This window comes from Globicephala melas, chromosome 2, assembly GCF_963455315.2.
Source record: "Globicephala melas chromosome 2, mGloMel1.2, whole genome shotgun sequence".
In the NCBI taxonomy this organism is placed as follows: Eukaryota; Metazoa; Chordata; class Mammalia; order Artiodactyla; family Delphinidae; genus Globicephala; species Globicephala melas.
This window is the reverse complement of record NC_083315.2, coordinates 30562502-30584335: the sequence shown is the minus strand read 5'-3', so window position 1 is coordinate 30584335 and position 21834 is coordinate 30562502. Positions and strand designations below refer to the sequence as shown.

The following is a 21834-nucleotide window of genomic DNA, read 5'->3' as shown; positions in this document are numbered from 1 at the left end:
TGTTTATATAACTAGGCAGACTTTATGAGGAGTTCTGAAGGAACTGAGAATACAAATACAGTAAAATATAATAGTAGAATCTTACTTGACGGGATTCAAGTACCCACTGTAATTCTTTCAACTTTGCTATGTTTGAAAGTGAACATAAAATGTTGGGAGGTGGTGAGAGGAGATTCTTATTAAATCACTCAGAAACTGAAGGCTAAAATGGATATAAAAAACTCTTAGTACTACTAAATGTGATACTTTCGAAATTTGATACTTTAGATTTTAATGCTAAAATTTTGATACTTTAGAAAAAGGAGAAAGGGGATTTCCTTTGATAGAATACCTAAAAAAACAAGTGGCCTCTGGGGTGGAGAAAGAGAAATTGGGGCAGGGAGGTAGGGAATCTTACATTTTCACTGTGAGCCCTTTTGTAATGTTCTATTATGTTCATCTACTACTTACTCAAATAATTTTTGAAACATCATCCTTATTGTAAAATTGCTTACTTGTCATTTTTCTTACTGGTAAAAAAAAGCAGAATGCGTAACTGGCAGAAGGATTTTCTGGTAAATGAATAGTCTCATTCCCAAAACATTTAGGCTTGTGGGGAGACCGCAAGTAAAAAAGTGTCACTCCTCTAAGAATGATTACAGCACTATCATTCCCTATAACTATGAAAGATGCTGTTAAACAGAAAATGAACTAAGCCAGAAATATCAAGATCACAGCCCAAATCTGCCATTAACTAGGTAAGTAAACTTAGTGTTCCTCATTTAGGGAATGGTATGACATTATCTCAAGTAAAAAGTCCTGTCCAGCTCCAAAATTCTATTAGACTGTAATTTCAATTCCAAACAGGCTGCAAATTCAATAATTAGTGAAGCACTGTAGGCATCCAGAGGAACTGTAATCGTGGTCACTGGACTCTGAGTTCTACATACACTTCTAAGTCAGTGTCAACTGACCAGAATCACAATTTCTGAAAAAGCAAAAAGCTGCATTTCAGAGAGTGCCAAGAGTTTGTTTGGTTTCTTTGTTCTAAGCTCCAGCTGGCAAAGACACTACTCAGATCACCAACTCTGAAGGGCTTCCTGCCAAAACTTAAGATCCTAATTCTAGGCAGTTTCACTGTCCTTTAGGGCTGATTACACATCAAGTGGGGAAAAGACAGGAGAACACAAGAACGGACAAGAAGGGATGAACCTGTAACTGGGAGAAGACCAAATCCAAGACGGAATAAAGCCAGTGTTCTCCAAATGAAGGAAAATCTTAACTCCTCAATATTCACTGAGTATATAGCCAGTTAAAATTTACCATCCTTATGGCTGTAATTTTAAAAACAATCCATTCATTTATTCAATCCAGACATTTATGCTAAGTGCTGTAGAGGTCAAAAATAGGTCCTTCTTCCTCCTTAAGGACTCAAGGAGAGGCTTATAACACTAGATAAATGTGTATACAAGGTGCCACGGGGGATGGAGAAGACGCTGCTTGCTGAGAAGATGGGAGACTGAGTCCCCGAGAAAGAAACATCTGAGTTCAAGCTTGAAGGATGACCAGGAAAGAAAATGGGGAAAGATATTTCCAGAGAAGAAACAGGGTATCAGCAAGGCTGTTGATGCTGCACATAAAGCTGGCTTTGATGTGGCTGAACAGTACCATTTGTGGAATAGGGAAAGGGTAAAATAAAAAGAGAAGCTGCAGAAGTACATCCCAACAGGCCTTGTAACAAATCTAACGCTAAGGACTGTAAACTCAATGGGAAGACACTAAGGAACTTTAGGCTGTCATATTCCATAGTCAGGACTCATTCTGATGGCTGTGATGTGGAAGAGGGAGTTGAGGCAGGGAGACCAGTTAGAAAGTGGAAATAAAGAGGGGGAGGAGCTAAAGATGGCTGTTACAGGTTCTGAATTGACCATCTTCGTGAAAAAGCCAGCAGAAAAAGAGATTACAAATTCAGTTTTAGTCACCTTTAATTTAAGGTGCCTGTGGAAATACTGAAGCAGAGATATAGGCAGTAGGCAGGTGGATATAGGAGATCTGGCACAGATAAGGATCTAGGAGTAATCAACAAAGTAGTATTGAATCCAAGAGAAAAGATCCAATTACCAAAGGACTAAGATGACCCTGTGCACCACAAATATTCTGAGGGGAAAAAAGGAAGAACCTAAGGAACCTGAAAAGGCACAGCCAGTGAGGAACTAATATAAAAATGTCATTTATTGTCCAGAGAATACACCAAAACAAAATATAAAAATGGAAGATACCATAAAAGAATAAAATTTTCATGTTTTTTAAATTGTTGGACCCTTACATATCAAATATATACTTTAAATAGTTTATTCAGTACTATCTCTTAAATAAAGCACACTGAGCTCCTTCCTGATGCCTTGTGGTCCTCCACTAGGAATATCAAGTAGCAAACACAGAGGTAACACTGGTGGCTCTGAGTTTTTCTTCTCTATGCAAAGTTGTTATGCTGAATTGTTTCTGAATTCTCCTGCCCTCCAAAGTGTTTTGTTTTTTGTTTTTTTGCTTTCCATCCAAAATAGAAAGCAAGATTACCTACTGAGATAAGGTTGAGCCAGGAACTTAAGAAGTACAACCTAAGTTTTAGTGAATAAAACAAATGACCCCTGCCCCTCTTTGACCTTTCAGTTAAGCATTTAATTTCAAATGTGATCACTGCTATGCAAATAAAGTACAAAGAAAGAGACTAGTGTATGTGCTAAAAGGTGGGGAAAATATACATTTGGATTGATCTGAAGGGCTGTCAAGTAAACTCTCAAAATGGAGATGTCCTGTCCAAGACAGAATAAAAAAGATAAATCTGAAGTCAAATGAAGAGTGGTCTTGGAGACACTCAGGGAATTCAACAAATCTCACAAACAGGATAAGAACTCACTAAGCATAAGAACTAAAAATAATGATCAAAGTAACACTGCAGCAATTGTGGGATGACAGCCTCAACAGAAAGTAAGTAAATCGAGCATCTGACATCCCACTATTCTCATCACCAGTTAAATTTTCAAATACTTTACTGTGTGTTCACTACTTGGCTGACAATTCAGGAGACAGATGATGAGATGGATAGGATTAGAAAATATTAAGAGCTGGAAGAAGGACACAGGTGGGCCTAGAATTTTTTTGGTTGATCAAAGCTAGAGATTTGCTTAAGTAACTTCACAGATAAATTGCTATATTTGCCAATGTCCTAAGATCAAAGTGAAAGTGTTACCAAGTCCAAGCTCGCTCCGCTCGCCACATGACAGGCCAATGAATCGGAGACGAGGTATTGAGGCAAAGGAATATTCGGAAAGCCGGCAGACCGAGAAGATGGCAGACTAGTGTCTCTGAAAAACCATCTTATCGGGGTCTGGATGCCAGTTTCTTTTATAGAATCAGAGAAGGAGAAGCAGTGAGGAAGTAAAGTAAAAGGGCCATCAGTCTTGCAAAACATCTCCTGGAATGACCAGCCCCATTGAGGGGATGTGTTAGTTTCTTTTTTCTTGCAGCCAACTGACAGGTGGGCAGAGTTCCCTGAGGCAGGCCATTATGTGTGATTATAATAACAAAGGCAACAAAAAGCAAAGGTTAAAGTCCAAGAAACAGATCCTACGTGGAGTCCGATTTAGCTCTTCCCTGTTACAAAAGAATATCAGCTTAAATAAGTTACCATTAAACCTTGAGAAATTCTCATCAGGGACAGTTACAGATACCCTCGAAAACTTAGTGCTTTCCAGTTATCAAAAATAAAACTTTTTAGGTTGACATTTTCTAATGGCTGAAAGTGGATAAAAGACCTTTCAAATTTTTTCCAGGTAGAAAGGGGAAAGGAAATGGGGTAGCATAGATGAGGAAGTGATATTTCTGAGTGTATCTTTTTGTGTAGCAGTATTGTTCCATGATATATTATCCTCCATATATACAAAAGTCTTTCTCCAGGGGTGAGGGGAGAAATGGGTAAAAAATTTAAACTGTTTTATGCGTATACTAGAAGTGAAGAAATAATAGATAATGAGAGCTGGGTTTCTATTGCTGGAGAAAAAAACTATAAATAAGAAAAGGAGGGAGGCTAAACTGAACTCTATGATGTGAGATCGGAATCTGAGGTCAGAATAAACCCATGGTTTTCAATATACATGCAGATAGATACAGAAATAAGAGTCTTGTAGATATGCATATGCCTACAGGATTCCTAGCTCTGTCTGCTGAGAGCCTAGAAGAAAGAAAGACTGCAATGAGCACAGCTAGCTTGGAGATCTTAATTTCTAAATACGAGTCTTTAATAAAACAAACCAGAATTTCTCAGAGAAGGGGTTGGTTGCAGGGCTGGGTCAGGAAAATGCAGCATGAACCTGGAATATCATGTGGCACTAGAAATGAAGGTACTGCTCAAAAAATTATGGGGGTTTGTCAAGAGAACACCAGCTTGAAAGAGCTTCTAAAGGCCAAAGCTGGAATAATGTGAGCAACAAAATAATATTAGACTTTGACCCACAGAATAATAACCCTTGAGTCCATACTGATGTAATCAAACAAATAAATGGGAAAGGGACAGCTCTTCATTAGAGTGGAATTTCAATTAAATGTGAAAGGAAATGGGAAAACAGAATTACCATCAGCCAAACTCCAGAAACTGTTCCAGATAAAGATCCACCCACAGATGATAAAACTAGTGGGTGAATGTTTGAGGACTAACAGTTAAGCACAGCCCCAAATTATCTCCTCCAAAATATTTATAAATTACAGAAACACAGTAACTTTACAGTGGAGAAATACCATCTTAACCAAGGTAAACATTACCAATAGTAAGACAGATCAATATCATGAACCCCTTGAGATGATGAACAACATGGTTTTTGTAGTATTCTTGCCAAAAATGCACGACCTCATTCCAATGATGAAAAAACATCAGACAAACCAAGTTGAAGGGCATTCTAAAAAATAACCAATCCTCTTCAAAAAGTTATAAAAGACAATGGGAAAACTGAGGATCTGTTACAGAGTCAGACACCAAAAAGAAGTAACAACTAAATGCAAAGTGGAATCCTGGAAGAGAAAAAGGAAGAACTAGCAAAATTCAAATGTGGTGGGTAATTTACTTATTATTGGATCATTGTTCATTTCTTATCCTTGATAACTGTTCTACAGTTGCAGTCATGTAAAACGTAAGGGGAGTGGAATGAAAGATATAAGAGAACTCTAATATTTTTGCAACTTTTCTCTAACATTAACTCAAAATTTAAAAGTTTTTCCAAACACAAAACAAAAAGACAACTTACAGACTAAGAGAATGTATTTGCAAATGATGTAACCGATAAGGGTTTAATTTCTAAAATACACAGACAGCTCATAAACCTCAGTATCAAAAAAACAACCCAATCAAAAAATGGGCAGAAGACCTAAATAGATCTCTCTCCAAGGAGGACATACAGATAGCCAAGAGGCACACGAAAGGATGCTCAACATCACTAATTATTAGAGAAATGCAAATCGAAACTACAATGAGGTATCACCTCACGAACCTGTCGAATGGCTATCATCAGAAATTCTACAAATAATAAATGCTGGAGAGGGAGTGGAGAAAAGGAACTCCTGTACGTTGTTGGTGGGAATGAAAACTGGTGCAGCCACTATGGAAAACAGTATGGAGGTTCTTTAAAAAACTAAAAATAGAGCTACCATATGATCCTGCAATCCCATTCCTGGGTATATATCCAGGGATTAACAGATATATATCACTATATATAAAATAGATAAACAACAAGGATTTATTGTATAGTACAGGGAACTATATATTCAATAGCTTATAATAACCTATAATGGAAAAGAATCTGAAGCTGTACACTTGGAACACGATCTTGTAAATCACTACAGTTAAAATAAAAATAAATAAATATTCACAGAGCGAAACAAAAAAGGAATGGTAATGACAAGATTAATAAGGAGCTGAAAATTGCTAGGTACAAAAGAATGCCATCTTGACCACATTTGCCTTGGGCAGTAGAACATCTAAGTCATATTCTGAACTATCATATATGAGCAAATTCATCAAATTCTTATCAAAATCAAGAACATTCTTTCTTTAGCTGCTAAAATGAAGAATATAATTAACCTATTAAAGGAACCTGAATGGGTAGTTAACACGTCTGGTTTTGGAGTTTCTTTGGTTATTCCTCCTCCTTACTAAATCACTATCTGATTTTCAAAAAAAAAGAAAAAAAACTAAAAAGTTTTAGGAAGTCTTTTCAATTTCTAAATAATAAAATATATGAAAAACCATGATACTTCTCTAACAAAGCACTCAATGGAAAACAGCAAATTTGTACACTCGACAGGCCACATTTCTTTAAAACCAGCCTCCTTACTTCACCTCAACCCTAAAACTATTTTAAACAAATCACAAAATGTCTAAGGTAAAGTAACAAGCTGTGTTTCAACTGCTAAGCCCCACTTGGGCACACTCCACCAGGCAGCTCCCTGGTTCCCAGACCAGGCACCTTGAGGCTGAAAACTTCACTATTACGGTGGAAGTTGCGATAGATCAAGGTTCGGTAAGAAGTAAATATACCAGTCTGAATGCAAGCTGTTTGGTTATTAAAACTTAGAACTTCTTCCATACAAACAAAGAAGCAGTATCACTTATTTTCATGTAAATCTGGGCTTTTAAAGTTAACCTGCTAATATCTATCTAACGAATCTAGTATTCACAGCCAGAAAATCAATAAAGACAAAGCACCTAACAGAAAAGATGGGCTGAGGGCTTGAGGAAGCGCTTCAAGCAAGAGGACAGTAAACACGTGGGAAAGTCCACAACTTCCTTATTCAACAGGGCAATACAAATTAAAAACACAAGTAAAGGCTACTACACAACCATACAATAAGCTAAAAGAAAATAATAATGAACACTCTAATCAAAATGCACCACTAGTGGACTTCCCTGGTGGCGCAGTGGTTAAGAATCCACCTGCCAATGTAGGGGACACGGGTTGGAGCCCTGGTTCGGGAAGATGCCACGGAGCAACTAAGCCCGTGCGCCACAACTACTGAGCCCAAGTGCCACAACTACTGAAGCCTGCACACCCATAGCCCGTGCTCCGCAACAAAGAGAAGCCACCTCAATGAGAAGCCACCTCAATGAGAAGCCCATGCACCGAAACAAAGAGTAGCCCCCGCTCGCTGCAACTAGAGAAAGCTCACAAGTAGCAACGAAGATCCGACAGGGCCATAAATAAATAAATAAATTTATAAAAAGAAAAAAAACCTCACCACTAGTAGGAGTGTAAATTGGTATCACTGCTTTGGAAAGCTGGGTAAAATAAGCATACTGTATGATCAATCAACAGAAATGTAACATATATTTACAAGAATGTTCACAAAAGCACTATTCTTTTTTTTTTTTTTTTTTTTGCGGTACGCGGGCCTCTCACTGTTGTGGCCTCTCCTGTTGCGGAGCACAGGCTCTGGACGCACAGGCTCAGCAGCCATGGCTCACGGGCCCAGCCGCTCCGCAGCATGTGGGATCTTCCCGGACTGGGGCATGAACCCGTGTTCCCTGCATCGGCAGACGGACTCTCAACCACTGCGCCACCAGGGAAGCCCAAAAGCACTATTCTTAACAGCCAAAAACCAAAAACAATCTAGATGTCCACCAATCATAAAAGTGAAAACAATGCAACATTCACTCAATGGAAAATTACAGAGCCATGAAATGAATAAACTCTAACTACACAAATCAATATGGATGAACACTGATCAGTGTTGAACAAAAAAAGCCAGACATAAGAATATGTTTCCCTTTAAGTTTAATAACAGGTAAAACTGAAAAAAACACTGCAAAAGAAAAACTACTAGGGGGGAACTAGCCCTATCAAGTATGGCCTCTTAATTAAGACATACTATAAGGCATCTACAATTAAAAATGTGATACTGGGGCACGAGCAAATAGACCAGTGGAATAAAATGGGAAAATTCATAAACAGACCTTCAAATCACTGGAAAAATCAGTGTATGAGAAAGGTAACATCTCAAATTACTAAGGTAAAGATGCACTTTTTAATAAATGCGGCTAGAACATCTGGGCTGTCATTTGGAAAAAACATATATTAGATCTATACCTCACCACACACAAGAATAAACTCGAATGAATTTAGGAATCTAAATGTAAAAAACAAAACCATACGAGTACTAGAGAAAACCTGGGTGAATTCCTCTTTAATGCTGGTGTAGGGAAAGACTTTCTAAGCATAACTCAAAATCTAATGGAAATAAAACAAAGTATGTAAAAAATTTTAAATGTCTGCTTGACCAAAAAAAGAAACACAAATACAAAACACCATAAACAAAGTCTTAAGAAAAGTGCAAGATACACCATGAGAGCCAGTATCTCTAAAACATAAAGAAATCAAAAACTGCAGAAAAAATTCAGCAGAAAAATGGGGAAAAAAATACATCACAAAAAGGATATTAAGATTTGAAAAAATGTTCAAACTCAGTCATAATTAGAGAAATGCAAATTCATATAACACCAAGATGCCATTTCTCACCTGCCAAAGCAGTCTGAGGGCAAGACTGTGAGGCTATATTCACTCACAAATATTTCCAGGGGAAATGCAAATTCATCCTGCCTTTCTGGAGGTATATCTGGCAATACTGGGGCTTCCCTGGTGGTGCAGTGGTTGAGAGTCCGCCTGCCGATGCAGGGGACACAGGTTCGTGCCCCAGTCCAGGAAGATCCCACATGCCGCGGAGTGGCTGGGCCCATGAGCCATGGCTGCTGAGCCTGCACGTCCGGAGCCTGTGCTCCGCAACGGGAGAGGCCACAACAGTGAGAGGCCCGTGTACCGCAAAAAAAAAGTAAATCTGGCAATACCTAACAAAACTGAATGTGTACCTAACCTTCTGACCCAGAGATCCCACTCTTAGGAAATCTCTCCTGAAGATAAACCTCCAAAAATGCGACTATACATATGTACCAGGTATTCATGGTAGCAATGTTGTAACTACAATACTGGGAACAACCTGTATGACCAAACTTGGGAGAACGGATGAATAAATTACAGCACATCACAGAGCGGAGTACTATGCAGTCATGAAAAATGGAAGATCTCTATGAACCGACATGGAGCAATTTCAAAGACAGACCTTTAAAAGAATAAAGCAAAGTGCACACATATCAATAGTATTCCATCCTTCATGAAGGAAAGAAGGGAATATAAGATTATATACATGTATCTGCTCATTTGTGCAAAAGAAATATAGAAATGATAAACCAGAAACTAAAGAAATTGCTTACAGATTAAGTAGGAAAGGGGTGGAAGGGAGAGGGTGGTAGGACTGAGGAAGGAATGATATTTCTTTGCAACACTGAACTACAGTAACGTATCACATACCCCAAAATAACAAATAAATAATTAAAATTAACCAGGATGAGGTGGTGGGAACCAAAATGGAATACAAACAGTAGCAGATAAACCTATCTATTACAAATGAATACCACAAGCGAAGAGGATGGGTAGAAAAACACTCAGCTAAGTAACTGTGGAAAACACTATTCTGACTGGATACTGTAATGTTAAAGACACAAAGAACTGTACACAAACACTGTACTCGAGTTAAGTCAATCTGTTTCTCAGAAGGATAGGATGGGTTAACAATCTGCTAACTACTGGACAGGTACATGAGGATTAAACAAATAACTGAATATACTGTAGACAATGAGCTGATTTCTCACTGTCAGAGAAAGAAGTTACAAGAAAGAGTGAAGGCTAGAATGAAGAGTGCTGGATAGGAATCATGGCGTCCATATAAACCCATGGTTTAAAACATACACATACAGATAACTAGATACATGAGGAAGAAGAGGCAGCTCTTCCTTACAAAGGAATGTGGAAGAAATGAGAGAAATACAAGATCACTATTTTAGGGAAAAAACATCGTAATAACTGCTGCAGGCAAGATCAAAGAGCATAACCAGTGGGCAAAAGTTTGAAGAGAAACAATCTCAAAGTATCTTGCCCAAGATATTTATCAATTACAAAGGGAAAAACAGTAAGTACCTCACCAAATGTTCAAGGTTATCACACCAGTAATAAAACATAAATATCACATACCCTTTCCTAATCTGATGCATAACCTCAATCCAATCATGAGACAACATCAGACAAACCCAAATGGAAACATTCTAAAAAATAACTGACCGGCGTTCACTGAAAGTGTCCAAGTCATAAAAGACAGGAGAAGACTGAGAAACCCAGAAGGGCTGTCAGAGTTAAAATGATAATATATTGGATATATGCACAAATAAAATATTAAAATTATTTTCACCTGTTAAACTTTTTGATGTGGTTAACAAAATTTAAATCATGTATGTGGCTCATATGATATTTCTATTAGACAGAACTGCACTGGCTCTAATCACCAATTTTCAGGAAGTACAGAGAGCAAGAAACATTGTAACTATGACAGGGAAAATCCAGACCAAGAAATTGCATAGGACAAACAATTCTGTTCTTCACCAATAAAACTGCACCGTGGGTGGGGAGGCCAGGGCCAGGGCCAGAGCCAGATGGGAGAATCCTACAGTCTAAAAGACTTAGGATGGGCTTCCCTGGTGGTGCAGTGGTTGAGAGTCCGCCTGCTGATGCAGGGGACACGGGTTCGTACCCTGGTCCGGGAGGATCCCACGTGCCGCGGAGCGGCTGGGCCCGTGAGCCATGGCCGCTGAGCCTGCGCGTCCAGAGCCTGTGCTCCACAACGGGAGAGGCCACAACAGTGAGAGGCCCGCGTAGCGCAAAAAAAAAAAAAAAAAAAATCTTAAAAAAAAAAAAAGACTTAGGAGACACACCAAACAATCACAATGGGAGGACTTTATTTGGATCCTGTTTTTTCTTAAATATATTGAAAACAGAAGTTGATACTTAAGATAATTAGAAACTCCATTGACTAAATGGTGGATTTTTTAATTTACAATTTGTTTTTAAAGTGTGATAATAGTAATATAGTTATTTTTTTTAAAAGAGTTCTTATCTTTTAGAGATATATACTCAAATATTAGATGAAAAGACATGTCTGGTGTTTGCTTCAGAATAACGGGGGAGAAAGAATACAATGGGTAGAAGTATAGATGGAACAAGACTGGCCGTAAACTGACAACTGGAGCTGTGAGGCTAGCATGGGGATTCATTACACGCCTCGTATACTTCTGTATGGGCTCGAACTTTTTCCACTTAAAAAAAAGGAAGGCAATTGAGGGGACTACAAGTTAATTACTGAATCTAGAAAAGACCCAAACTAAGAATCCTACGACCAAGATGCCAGGCCATTATGCAAAGTTTCCATGGGCTGGTTCCTCAGCAGCTGCCTCCCCTTCCAGGAAAGATAAGTGCAGCAGGTCCTGGAGATGCACTAGGACCTTCTGGGAGTTTCTTGGCTGAATGTAACCTGGTCTATTACCAGTAAGTGAGCAACAGAGTGAAAACAGTGCCTCTGGTCCAGGAGGGATGTCAGATTTTAATCAAATAAGCAGCAGACAAATAAGTACAAGTTGTTGTACAGTGAAATACAGGTAAAGCACAGGGAGCTTAAAGCAGAGTTCTGAACTGTCTTCTGGGCTCAGGACAAGGTTCTCGAGGTTTAGTATTGGGACATGGCTATCTGAGGAAGACAGGTCCTCAGAGCTCTGCCTGCTCTGGCTGGGGAACAAGGCGGGCAGGAAGCCCGGTTGCAGCCGCAGCAAAATGCGGGAAGGACCTGTGGGAAGGACCTGTGGGACCAGACTTGGCAGTTCAGGGAATTACAATCATCTTCACCAGCCTCAACACTGACTTGACCAGAGGCACAAAGGAAAAGCATCTCAAAGTGAAAGGACCAGTTCAGATGTATATACCAAGACTCTGAGAATAGCTACAAGGAAAATTCCTGGTGGTGAAGGTTCTAAGACTTGGGATGGTTTTCAGAAGAGGCTCCACAGCGACTCACTGACTTGCACAGTCCTGAGATGGTTAAGCAGATTACCTCCATCAACACTGAGCCAGGAGTCAGGGCTGAAGTCACCACTGCAAATGCTGAAATCAACTTTTAATAAGTTGATGAGCACTTGTCAAAAAAAAAAAAAAATTGGCACAGATGCTGGGTGAATGAGGGACAGAAGTGGGGAAGCTTTCCAGGTAGAGAAAACAGCATGTGCAAGAGCCCTGGCGTAGGAAAGCACTTTCCACGTTAATTCAAACAATACTTGAGTTTATTATAAGCTAGACACTCTGTTAAGCTCTGCGATGACAGGACACACCAAGATGACCTTTGTTCTCATGGAGCTTACAGTCTAATGACAGAAATGGATGATCAAAAAATGTCACAACTGAATATATTACCACAGGCTTAAATAAATACTACAAAGAAAAGAATGAGTGCCGTGAGAGGAACTCAAAGACAAACCTGGCAGGAAGTTCAGTACCCGCTAGGAACTAAAATGAGGACAGCACAGGTTGAGAACAGAGACCAAGAGGGGGGAAAAGATGCAAGGTGAGGCTAGAGCAGTAGGTAGGGGTCAAATAATCCTGTAGCAGTTTACTGATCATATTATGGATTTTGGTCTTTTACTTCTGAAGTCAATTAAGAAGCCTAGGAGTTTTAGAATGAGCATGTGTACTGGGGCACAGGGAAAGAGGGGGTACTAATCAAACTTGAATTTTGAGACGATCGTTTCAAAAAGACAGACTGTAAGGGACAAGAAGGGGTATGATACTACTTAGGAGGCTATTACAGGAGTACAAAGAGAAGAACAGAATGTGTGTATGTGTGTATATATCTGTTTTGGAGGGAGGGGGGATGTAAATGGTAGAAAGTACCCATGGAACGAGTGGAAAGATATGAGGTGCTCAGGAGTTAAGAACTGAACAGAATCTGCTAATCGGTCAGGTCATTCACCCTACCAGATATGTAGCCCAACTGAACCAGGTACACTGGAGTAGGAGTAGTCTTTAGTCTCTATTTCCTAATTCGTCAGACAAAAGAGTGCCTCTCTTACTTAATACTACCGTAATAAAATTTTCAAAAGTATCTCGGGAGCTCAAGGACTTTCTCTGACACCACAACACATCTTGCTGGTCTGGGACTCAACTAACCCTTTGTCCAGTATCAAATACATACATACATACCTAAATATGTAAAGTAAGTAAATGTTTTAAGAGTGCACATTCACAGAAATACCATAATTCCTATACACCTCTTCCCTGATATTAAGGTGGGCTTCACTTAAAATGTTTTTATTAAAAGATACAGCCAACATAACAGCTCATCCTGTTCTGGGCACTGTGCTGAGTGTACAACCACCCTGAGACGGGTCCCTGAGTGTACTGTGATCATCTGAGCTGTACAGATGACAACACAGTATTAACTGGTAGACTCAAGATGCAGATTCCAGAGCCTAAACTCACGTAATAAAGTAACAAAGACTTAGGGTTATTCAATGATAAAACTTTTCAGTTCTTATATTGCTTGACCTCTCTCTGTGCAGGGTCTGGCCTACCAACAGGCAGGTCCCTCTCTGGAAACTCTCTATTCCCTTGCTGGCCTTTCTCTTGTGTCACTACACTCAGACCACATTCAAATGAAGAGCTTGTATTCATCAAAAGACCATTAAGAGAACTACCACATTGGAAAATATACCTACAATATATATAATCAACTAGCTTTTATCCAAAAAAAAAAAATACAAAGCAAATCAATAAGATAATCCCAAAGAAAAATAGACAATAGACTCAAACAGGGCATAAACACGCAAAATTGCTCAACTTCATCTAGTCAAAAAATGCAAATTAAAATCTCCAATGAGATTCACTAAAGACCAACCAGAAAGGGCTAAAAGTATCTGCTAATACCAAGTATTGGTCAAAATGCAGAGCAACAGAAACCCTCATTCACTTATGATGACAAGTGTAACTTGGTATCATCTCTTTGCAGAAGACATCGTCTACTGAAAGTGAAGACACACTAAACAATCCAGCAGCAATTCCGTCCCCAAATACATCTTAGAGAAAAACGTGCACATGTTCACCGAGATGAACAAGTGTTCATCTTAATAGTGGAAGCATTATTAATAGCCCAAAGTAGTAAACAACCCAAATGCCCATCAATGGTAGAATAAATAAACTGTAGTACATTCACACAATAAAATACTAAACAGCAATGAAGATGAATGAATTCATGATGCAACAACACACGAATTTTAAAAACATAAAGTCAGAATAGTGGCTGTCTTGGGGAAAGAATGGTGCTGGCAGGAAGATCCTAACGCATGGGCCTTACTGTCGGGACAGTGGCTCACTGGCAGGATAAGGTTATCAGGTAGAGGGCAATGAAGGAAGCTGAAGAGCTGCCAATATTCTACTCCTTGACCTGGGTGGTGTTTACATGGGTGTTCACTTTGTGATAATTCATTAATGTACATGTGCTTTCTGCTCTTCTACATAGGTGTTACGTTTCACAATAAAAAGGTATAAAAAATGAAGTCAGCTCCCAACAAGTAAATCAAGGTAATTTACATAAAATCTGGATTTACAACCAGTTCTGGAAAAAAACGGGAAGATCCAGCCTGCTGTCTTCACCACCAGCAACAATCAGCTGGGGCGGGGCAATCTTGGCCTCCTTCAGAGGAGCTCGTGCTCTCTGACCCCACAGCACCCTCTCTTCCTGCTCTCAGGAGTCACGACTCGCCTAACACCTAACACCATTCCATACTCGTCTCCTTGACACTCCTTACAGCACATGAACGTAAAAGCATGCGCATGTGTGAACTATAAAGCCTAGAAGCAAGTGTGTCATTAGCCAGAGCAGTAAATTTAACCTCAGATTCCTCACCTATGAAACAGAGGTCACAAAAGTACCTACCACAATTGTTAAGACCAGATGAGACAATGCACATGAAACAGCTAGCTTAGTATCGTCACAGAATCAGCACTCAGTATTAGGAGGCTATTGTTTATTATTAATACACATTTCTCATATTTACAACTAGGATGTAAATCTGCTTGCCATGGCCAGAGTCTTCTGACTTTACAGGAAATACAGCATCAAAATATGGGTTGGTATACGTTTAATTAAATAGTCCAACATGTATCACTGTTTAAAAAAGAAAAACAATAGGGACTTGCTGGTGGTGCAGTGGTTAAGAATCTGCCTGCCAATGCAGGGAACATGGGTTCGAGCCCTGGTCTGGGAAGATCCCACATGTCTCAGAGCAACTAAGCCCATGCACAACTACTAAGCCTGCGCTGTAGAGCCCACGAGCCACAACTACTGAAGCCCATGCACCTAGAGCCCGTGCTCCGCAACAAGAGAAGCCACCGCAATGAGAAGCCCGCACCATAATGAAGAGTAGCCCCCGCTCGCTACAACTCGCGCAGCAACAAAGACCCAACACAGCCAAAAATAAATAAATAAATTTATTTTAAAAGAAAAACAGTAAATAAATCTTCCAAAGTTCCTTTACATGACACCACTGGGAAAGATTTCTTACAATTATACTTTGAAAAGTACACTTGTGTTTACTTGTTTTTGCCGAACCACAAATTTCTCCCTATCAGGGCTTTCACTGGTCTGATCAGCGTCAGGTAAATAGATACCTATGAAAATACACTTTAAGATAATGGATTTTAAGATCTCAGTCATAAAAAGCCCTCAAAATTAAAACTGACTTTTCAAGGTAAACATCATATGAACACCAAAAGCAGCTCCCTATTTTTCACATAGCTGTTAGTGTCCCAACGCCTAGCCAATACACTTATCTAATTCTTGCCCCTCAGACAAGTATACAACATTTTTCCCCCAAAACCCACAAAAGTCTAATTCAAACTACTTTTTCCAGAAGCCAATCTGACAGTAAGCCCTCCTAAAATGGAAGACTACGAATTTCACCCACGAATATAATGACAGCTAATGAACTGGTCACCCACGATGTCCATCGTCTCACAGACACAACACTGAGCAAGAGAAGCCATATACAAGAGTCCACACCAGAAGATCCTGTTTGTGTAAAGTTCACAGGCAAAACCAGTGTTTACGGAATGCGTAAGTGGTAAAATTACACAGAAAAACTAGAAAATAAGTAATATAGAAGACAAGATACTTATAATCTTTGGGGAAAGCAAGTTATGATCCAGAAATGGCCTGTTAGGGATTCTAGGTGCTCATCATCATTTTATTTACAGTATTTTATTTGTTGCTTTCTGCCCACACCATTAAAATGGTCCACAAGTACAGCATAGTGATATGTTCACTGCTCTATTTCTAGCACCTAGAACAGTGCCTTGGTTCATACTAGGCCAGCAGTGAGTATCTGTTAAATATAGAATACAGCTTCAAAAATCCAAATTGTTACATATTTAACAACTGGCTAGACCCTAAGTATAATAGTAACAGCCAGCTTACTGTCCATTTTCCATGTCAGTATATTCAAGGAGTTATAAGTATGTAAATAAATTCTAATTACTTTATAATTCTTAACCTTCTTCTCTATTTAGACGTTTACCAAATGCGTGAATGTATCCAGATTCAACTGAAACTTTTTTTTTTTAATTAACAAGGGAAAATGCAGAAACTCATGTGTTACAGTAAGCCCAGGCTCTAGATGGGATTCTACCACCTTCCCCAACCAAAAAAGCACAGCAGAGTGCTATGCTTTTATAAGATGACCTGAAGTGTGCTCATATTTAAGAATAAAAACTCAAATCCTTTGGATCTTAAAAATGAATTACACATTTCACAACAGATTATTACAATACAGGGCAGCTAAAACCTATAAGCCTTTAGAGGACAGGGATCCAAATCAAAGTGTGCTCAATAAATACTTGCTGAACTAACAAAAAGAATCTCATTACTGATAACCTCCTGAATTTTAGCATTATGTACTGACTTAAGAGATCATAAATTAAGTTTAATTCAGTTATCAAAAACTGTGTACAAACCCAAAAGATTACTAGCAACAATTCGAAAGAGTGAAAATTCCTAAAATAACCAAGAAAAAAATGAACTTTCACTCTTTGGGAATGTACACTATTTTAAAAAAAACAAAAAAAAATACTTCAGCAAATCAAAAAAAAATTTTTTAATCAAGCCAGGAATATGCTAATCTTATGTTCCTAATTAGCATCCCTGCAAAGTAATATTCATTCCAGTTTTCACCTCTCTTCTGGGCATGATAAACTAGAATGAGGTCACTCACCAATCAACTCACTTCCCAGAATTCTACCAGCATGAAAGAGTTAAGACTGTTCTAATATATACTGAAATGCACCTACAACACAAATTAAAACATACCTTTTCATCTATCCCAAAGTTAAGGGCTTTCTGTGATTCAGTATCAACACTACACATGTAACAGGGTACTTTGTGGTATGAATTTTGGAAACATTGGTTTCCTCATATTAAAACAGTACTCTGTGGGATAGTCGATCATTCAGAGTCCATTATTTTCACACATTTTTAGGATATAACATGAAATTCCCTACCCATGAACTCATTGCACACTTCTCATTGTTAAGAATGTATCTGTTTAGGAAGGCACGGAAATCAAGCACCTGGCTAACCCATAAAGAAGCAACCTGAAGCCACTCTTCTCTGCAATAAATAAATTAGGAAGCACTCTAGGTCAGCAGTAGCAAAAGGCCTATTTTTATTGCTGGCTTATATTAGAAATACTATACTGAAACAGACCAATTTTAGATTAAATTCAAAACTTGGTAAACTGTTCTAACGTGTCTCTTTCTACAAGATTAAAAGTTAAGCTAAGGAGGTTTTTTCAAGATTGTCTTTCAAAATTCAGAGATACAAAGCAAGTTCTAGTCAAATATTTCAGAAATATCATACTAGTCATAAACTATCTTTTAATCTTATTTAACATTCGATCAAAAACTCTACAAATAAAAAATAACTCTGCTTGTCCCATGGCTGGTCTCCAGCCCTACCACGCTCCATCAGTGCTCGATCCTGAGTGCGTGATTGGCACGGAGCCTGCAGTGAGCTGTGGCTGGGCGGCCAGGGACCAGTGGCACCACACGTGGATTTACAGCCGGACTCGTGGTCTTTCATTAGATTGAATTTTTATCATGTCAGAACTATGTCAATAAACAGAATTACACTTCCAATTTTGTCACCAAAATTATTATTTTTAATGACACTTTCCTTAGCAGCTTGGTAATGTCTTGTTTATACTCAGTTTTATTCTTAGAACTGTACTGAGTTTACATTTGGTCTCTAAATAGAGAAAAGATTAAAGAGCAAGTAAAAGTCAAAGCCAGTACATTGTTACCAGGATTGGAAAAAAAAAAAAAAAAGCAGTGAAACTACTGTAATCTTTCTCCTTCAAACCAAACAGGAAACAGTACTATATATACTACATTACAGCTCTCAAAGCCACAGATTGGTTTTAACCTCATTATTTGTTGGTGTGGATGGCTGACCTCCACTATCACTCACTAGTGGGTAAGCACTGTAGATTTGAAAAATACCTGTCTAATGGAGCTGTCCTAAAATGAACTTAAGAGTTATAAATGCAGTCAGGATTATCAACCAAGCACATAAATGACAGGTTTAACCACAAGCATCTACCATGTCAAACACACTAACATAAAAAATTAAGTCTTTACCTTAAATACTATAAAAATATTTCTAGTGAAAAACATTGTACAAATTTGGCAGGTAAAGAAAAATATTACTACAGTGAAGCCCAATAAACGTTGGCACACACAATTAGTGAATTCTCATAAAGCACAGTGAGTTTTTAATTTACCTTTAAAGCAGTATGAAGCGAATACCAATCACTAAGAACCAAAATTAAAACTACGTCATAACAGCCACTGAGGACACAATTCCTATCTATAAGGACTAATTTTGTAATTAGTTTTGTTCATTTAGCTTTACTCTACAGTTTTTAACTTTCAAATGTTAAGCTGTTAAGCAAAGTTCATTGTGCCTTATTTGATAACTATAAATCAATTCCTAAGAAGTGCTGTAAATAATTTCCATACTAAACTACATTATAATTTTAAAAATAATCAACCAGGCGAAAAAAATTCTGTTCCTGAGACAAAATGGAAACTTTTAAGCAGCAAAATCAAATAAGCATACAGTACAATGTTACATTTTATTGCTTCCTCTGAAGTGAAACAGCTTAAAAATCCAGAAGCCACTGTACTTGCTTCAGCCACTTTCTGTGATTCAACAAATGGAAATGTTCCCAATTATTCATATCATTTTCTTACATAACTAAACAATTCCTTGGTGAGACAGAGAACCGCCCTCAAATTCCTGTTTTCAACTTTTGAATCATTTCATATCAGGTACACTAGTTAATTCTGTTTGCAAATTCAGATGTATATCTGAACTTTTCCTTTATTACTTAAGTTAATATCATGCACTGAGAAGCCCTTTCCAATTTAAGTATTTATTTTTTAAAAGCATCCTATACTTTCTTCTAGTATTTTATGATTTATCTTCTTTGCACTTTTTCAAACATTTCATTTGGACTTTTTTGGGGGGGGGCCCTAAAAATTTCTTTTTTTTTTTTTTTTAAAGAGGATAACCAACAGTCCCAGCACTATTTATTGAATAATCCATCCTTTCTCCAGTAATCTTCCATGTTATTTTTATCATGCAGTCTCAATTCTCCCTCTTGCTGGCTAGGTGAATTTAGGCAAGTTACTTTATCTCTCTGTGTTTCAATCTCCTCATCCATAAACTGGGGAATAACAGTAGTACTCACTTCATATCGATACTGAGAACTACATCAGTTAATTCATGTTAAGCACTTAGAACAATAGCTGACACACATTAAATGCTGACGATCATAATCACTAAAACCTCATAAACACACAGATGTTTCTGGACTCTGTGATTCCAATGTCTATTCCTGAGCTAAAAGACTGCCTCAAATTACTTTGAACTTATAACACATTAGGTTTTCTAATAAAGTATTCTTTTTCCAAAAATTTCATGGCTATCATCCATTTATTTTATCAGATAAACTTTCTCATCAGTATGTCAAGTTTTCTACAATACTGCACTGGAATTCTATTTGGAATTGTGTTAACATTTATACACCAACTCTAGGAAATTTGGTATATTCTACAAGAGTCACTCTCCCCCAGTCAGAGAGTATATTTTCTCATCTCATTTACTGAGGTTTTATGTCCTTTAAAATTAGGTAAGTTACCAACAATTGTTATATTTATTCCTAGGTACAACCGTTTTGGAGAAAGATTTAGTGGCGTATATCAGGATTTTAAATGCACATACCCTTTGACCCAGAAATTCCACTTTTAAGAATATGACATACAGTAATACTATATAAATGCAGATATAAAAATATAAGGCTACTTATTACAATAAAATCCTGGAAACAAATTAAATGTCTATCAGTAAGGCAATAATGACCTGCAGCATATTCATGGGATGGAAGAATATTCAACCATTACAAAGAATATAGAATCAAAGGTACTGGTTTCGAGAAGAGTTCTACAAACTATTATGCTAAAAGCAATAAAAGCAAGCTGCAAAATTAATGTCTTCACTTTTTAACTGGGAAGTGGAGGAAACAAAAATATACATACAGTATTGAGTACACAGCCTGGTTCTTATTAAGCATTTTAATCACCTGACAAAATTAAACGTGACTTGGTTGGTTGAATACTATTTCATTTCATCTATCTTTTACAGCCTGCCTTGCTCTACGTAAGATTTAATGGTGGCCCCATAACACAGCATTTCAGAAAAGTAAGCTTTCAACTGACATTCTACTCATAAATATTTAAGAATGCAAACGTCCCTAAAACGTAGTGTTTAACTAGGGATATTTTTCAATATGCCATAAAATCTCAACACCATGATTCAGGAGAAAATGTATGACTCCTTCTAAATCATCATTTTACCATGGCAATCTATTGAAAACTTACTTCTCTCCATACATGAAATAACCTTTTTAGAGTGTGTGGTCTTGTATATTAAGTGCCAGAGATCACAGTGCAGGAACACAGTGACATTCTCTGTAATACGGCAACAAAGCCTTTCCTCCCAAGAAAAGTAAATAATGAAAGCTTATTTTAAAATCATGCAAAATTCTGCCTTTTATTCTAAATCTTTAGATTGTGCTTAATCAGTGTACGGTCAAAAAGGTACACATGAAAGTTTTCTTGTACACATGCAAGTTTTCTTAAAGAGAGAACACTAAATTCCTTAGAAGAATTTATTCACTACTAAATGTATCCGCTAACTTCTGCCAGCCAGAAAACAAGGTCTTGAGATCAGAAACTCCAGGGCCTTATTATACCTGGTCCGAGATACTATGAATAAACATTTCAAACAGAAAAACAAACAAAAAAAAATCAAACCAGTACCTGCGTAAGCACTTTGATACTGTTTGAAGTAATGAATTGATTTTTAAGGGAGAAGATTTTTACTCTTCACATTTCTGTATTCCCGCAATCGTTTAAAAGAGCAGGTACTATTTTATGGTGAAAAAGGTTAAAATGTACAAAAGGAGAGGAGAGTATTAACTGATTTTTAAGAACTTCAGGGAACTTCCTTGGTGGTTCAGTGGTTAAGAATCTGCCTACCAATGCAGGGGACACGGGTTTGAGCCCTGGTCCGGGAAGATCCCACATGCCGCGGAGCAACTAAGCCCGTGGGTCACAACTACTGAGCCTGCGCTCTAGAGCCTGCAAGCCACAACTACTGAGCCCACGTGCCTAGAGCCTGTGCTCCCTAACCAGAGAATCCACCGCAATGAGAAGCCCGCGCACCGCAACAAAGACCCAATGCAGTCAAAAATTTAAAAAAATAAATGTA

The 21834-nt window shown here is 38.0% G+C and overlaps 1 protein-coding gene across 6 annotated transcripts in view; it reads right to left on the bottom strand.

Moving 5' to 3' along the window:
• The window catches only part of TJP1 (tight junction protein 1), a 255520-nt gene that overhangs the window by 93660 nt on the left and 140026 nt on the right, over positions 1-21834 (bottom strand). The window lies entirely within an intron of this gene.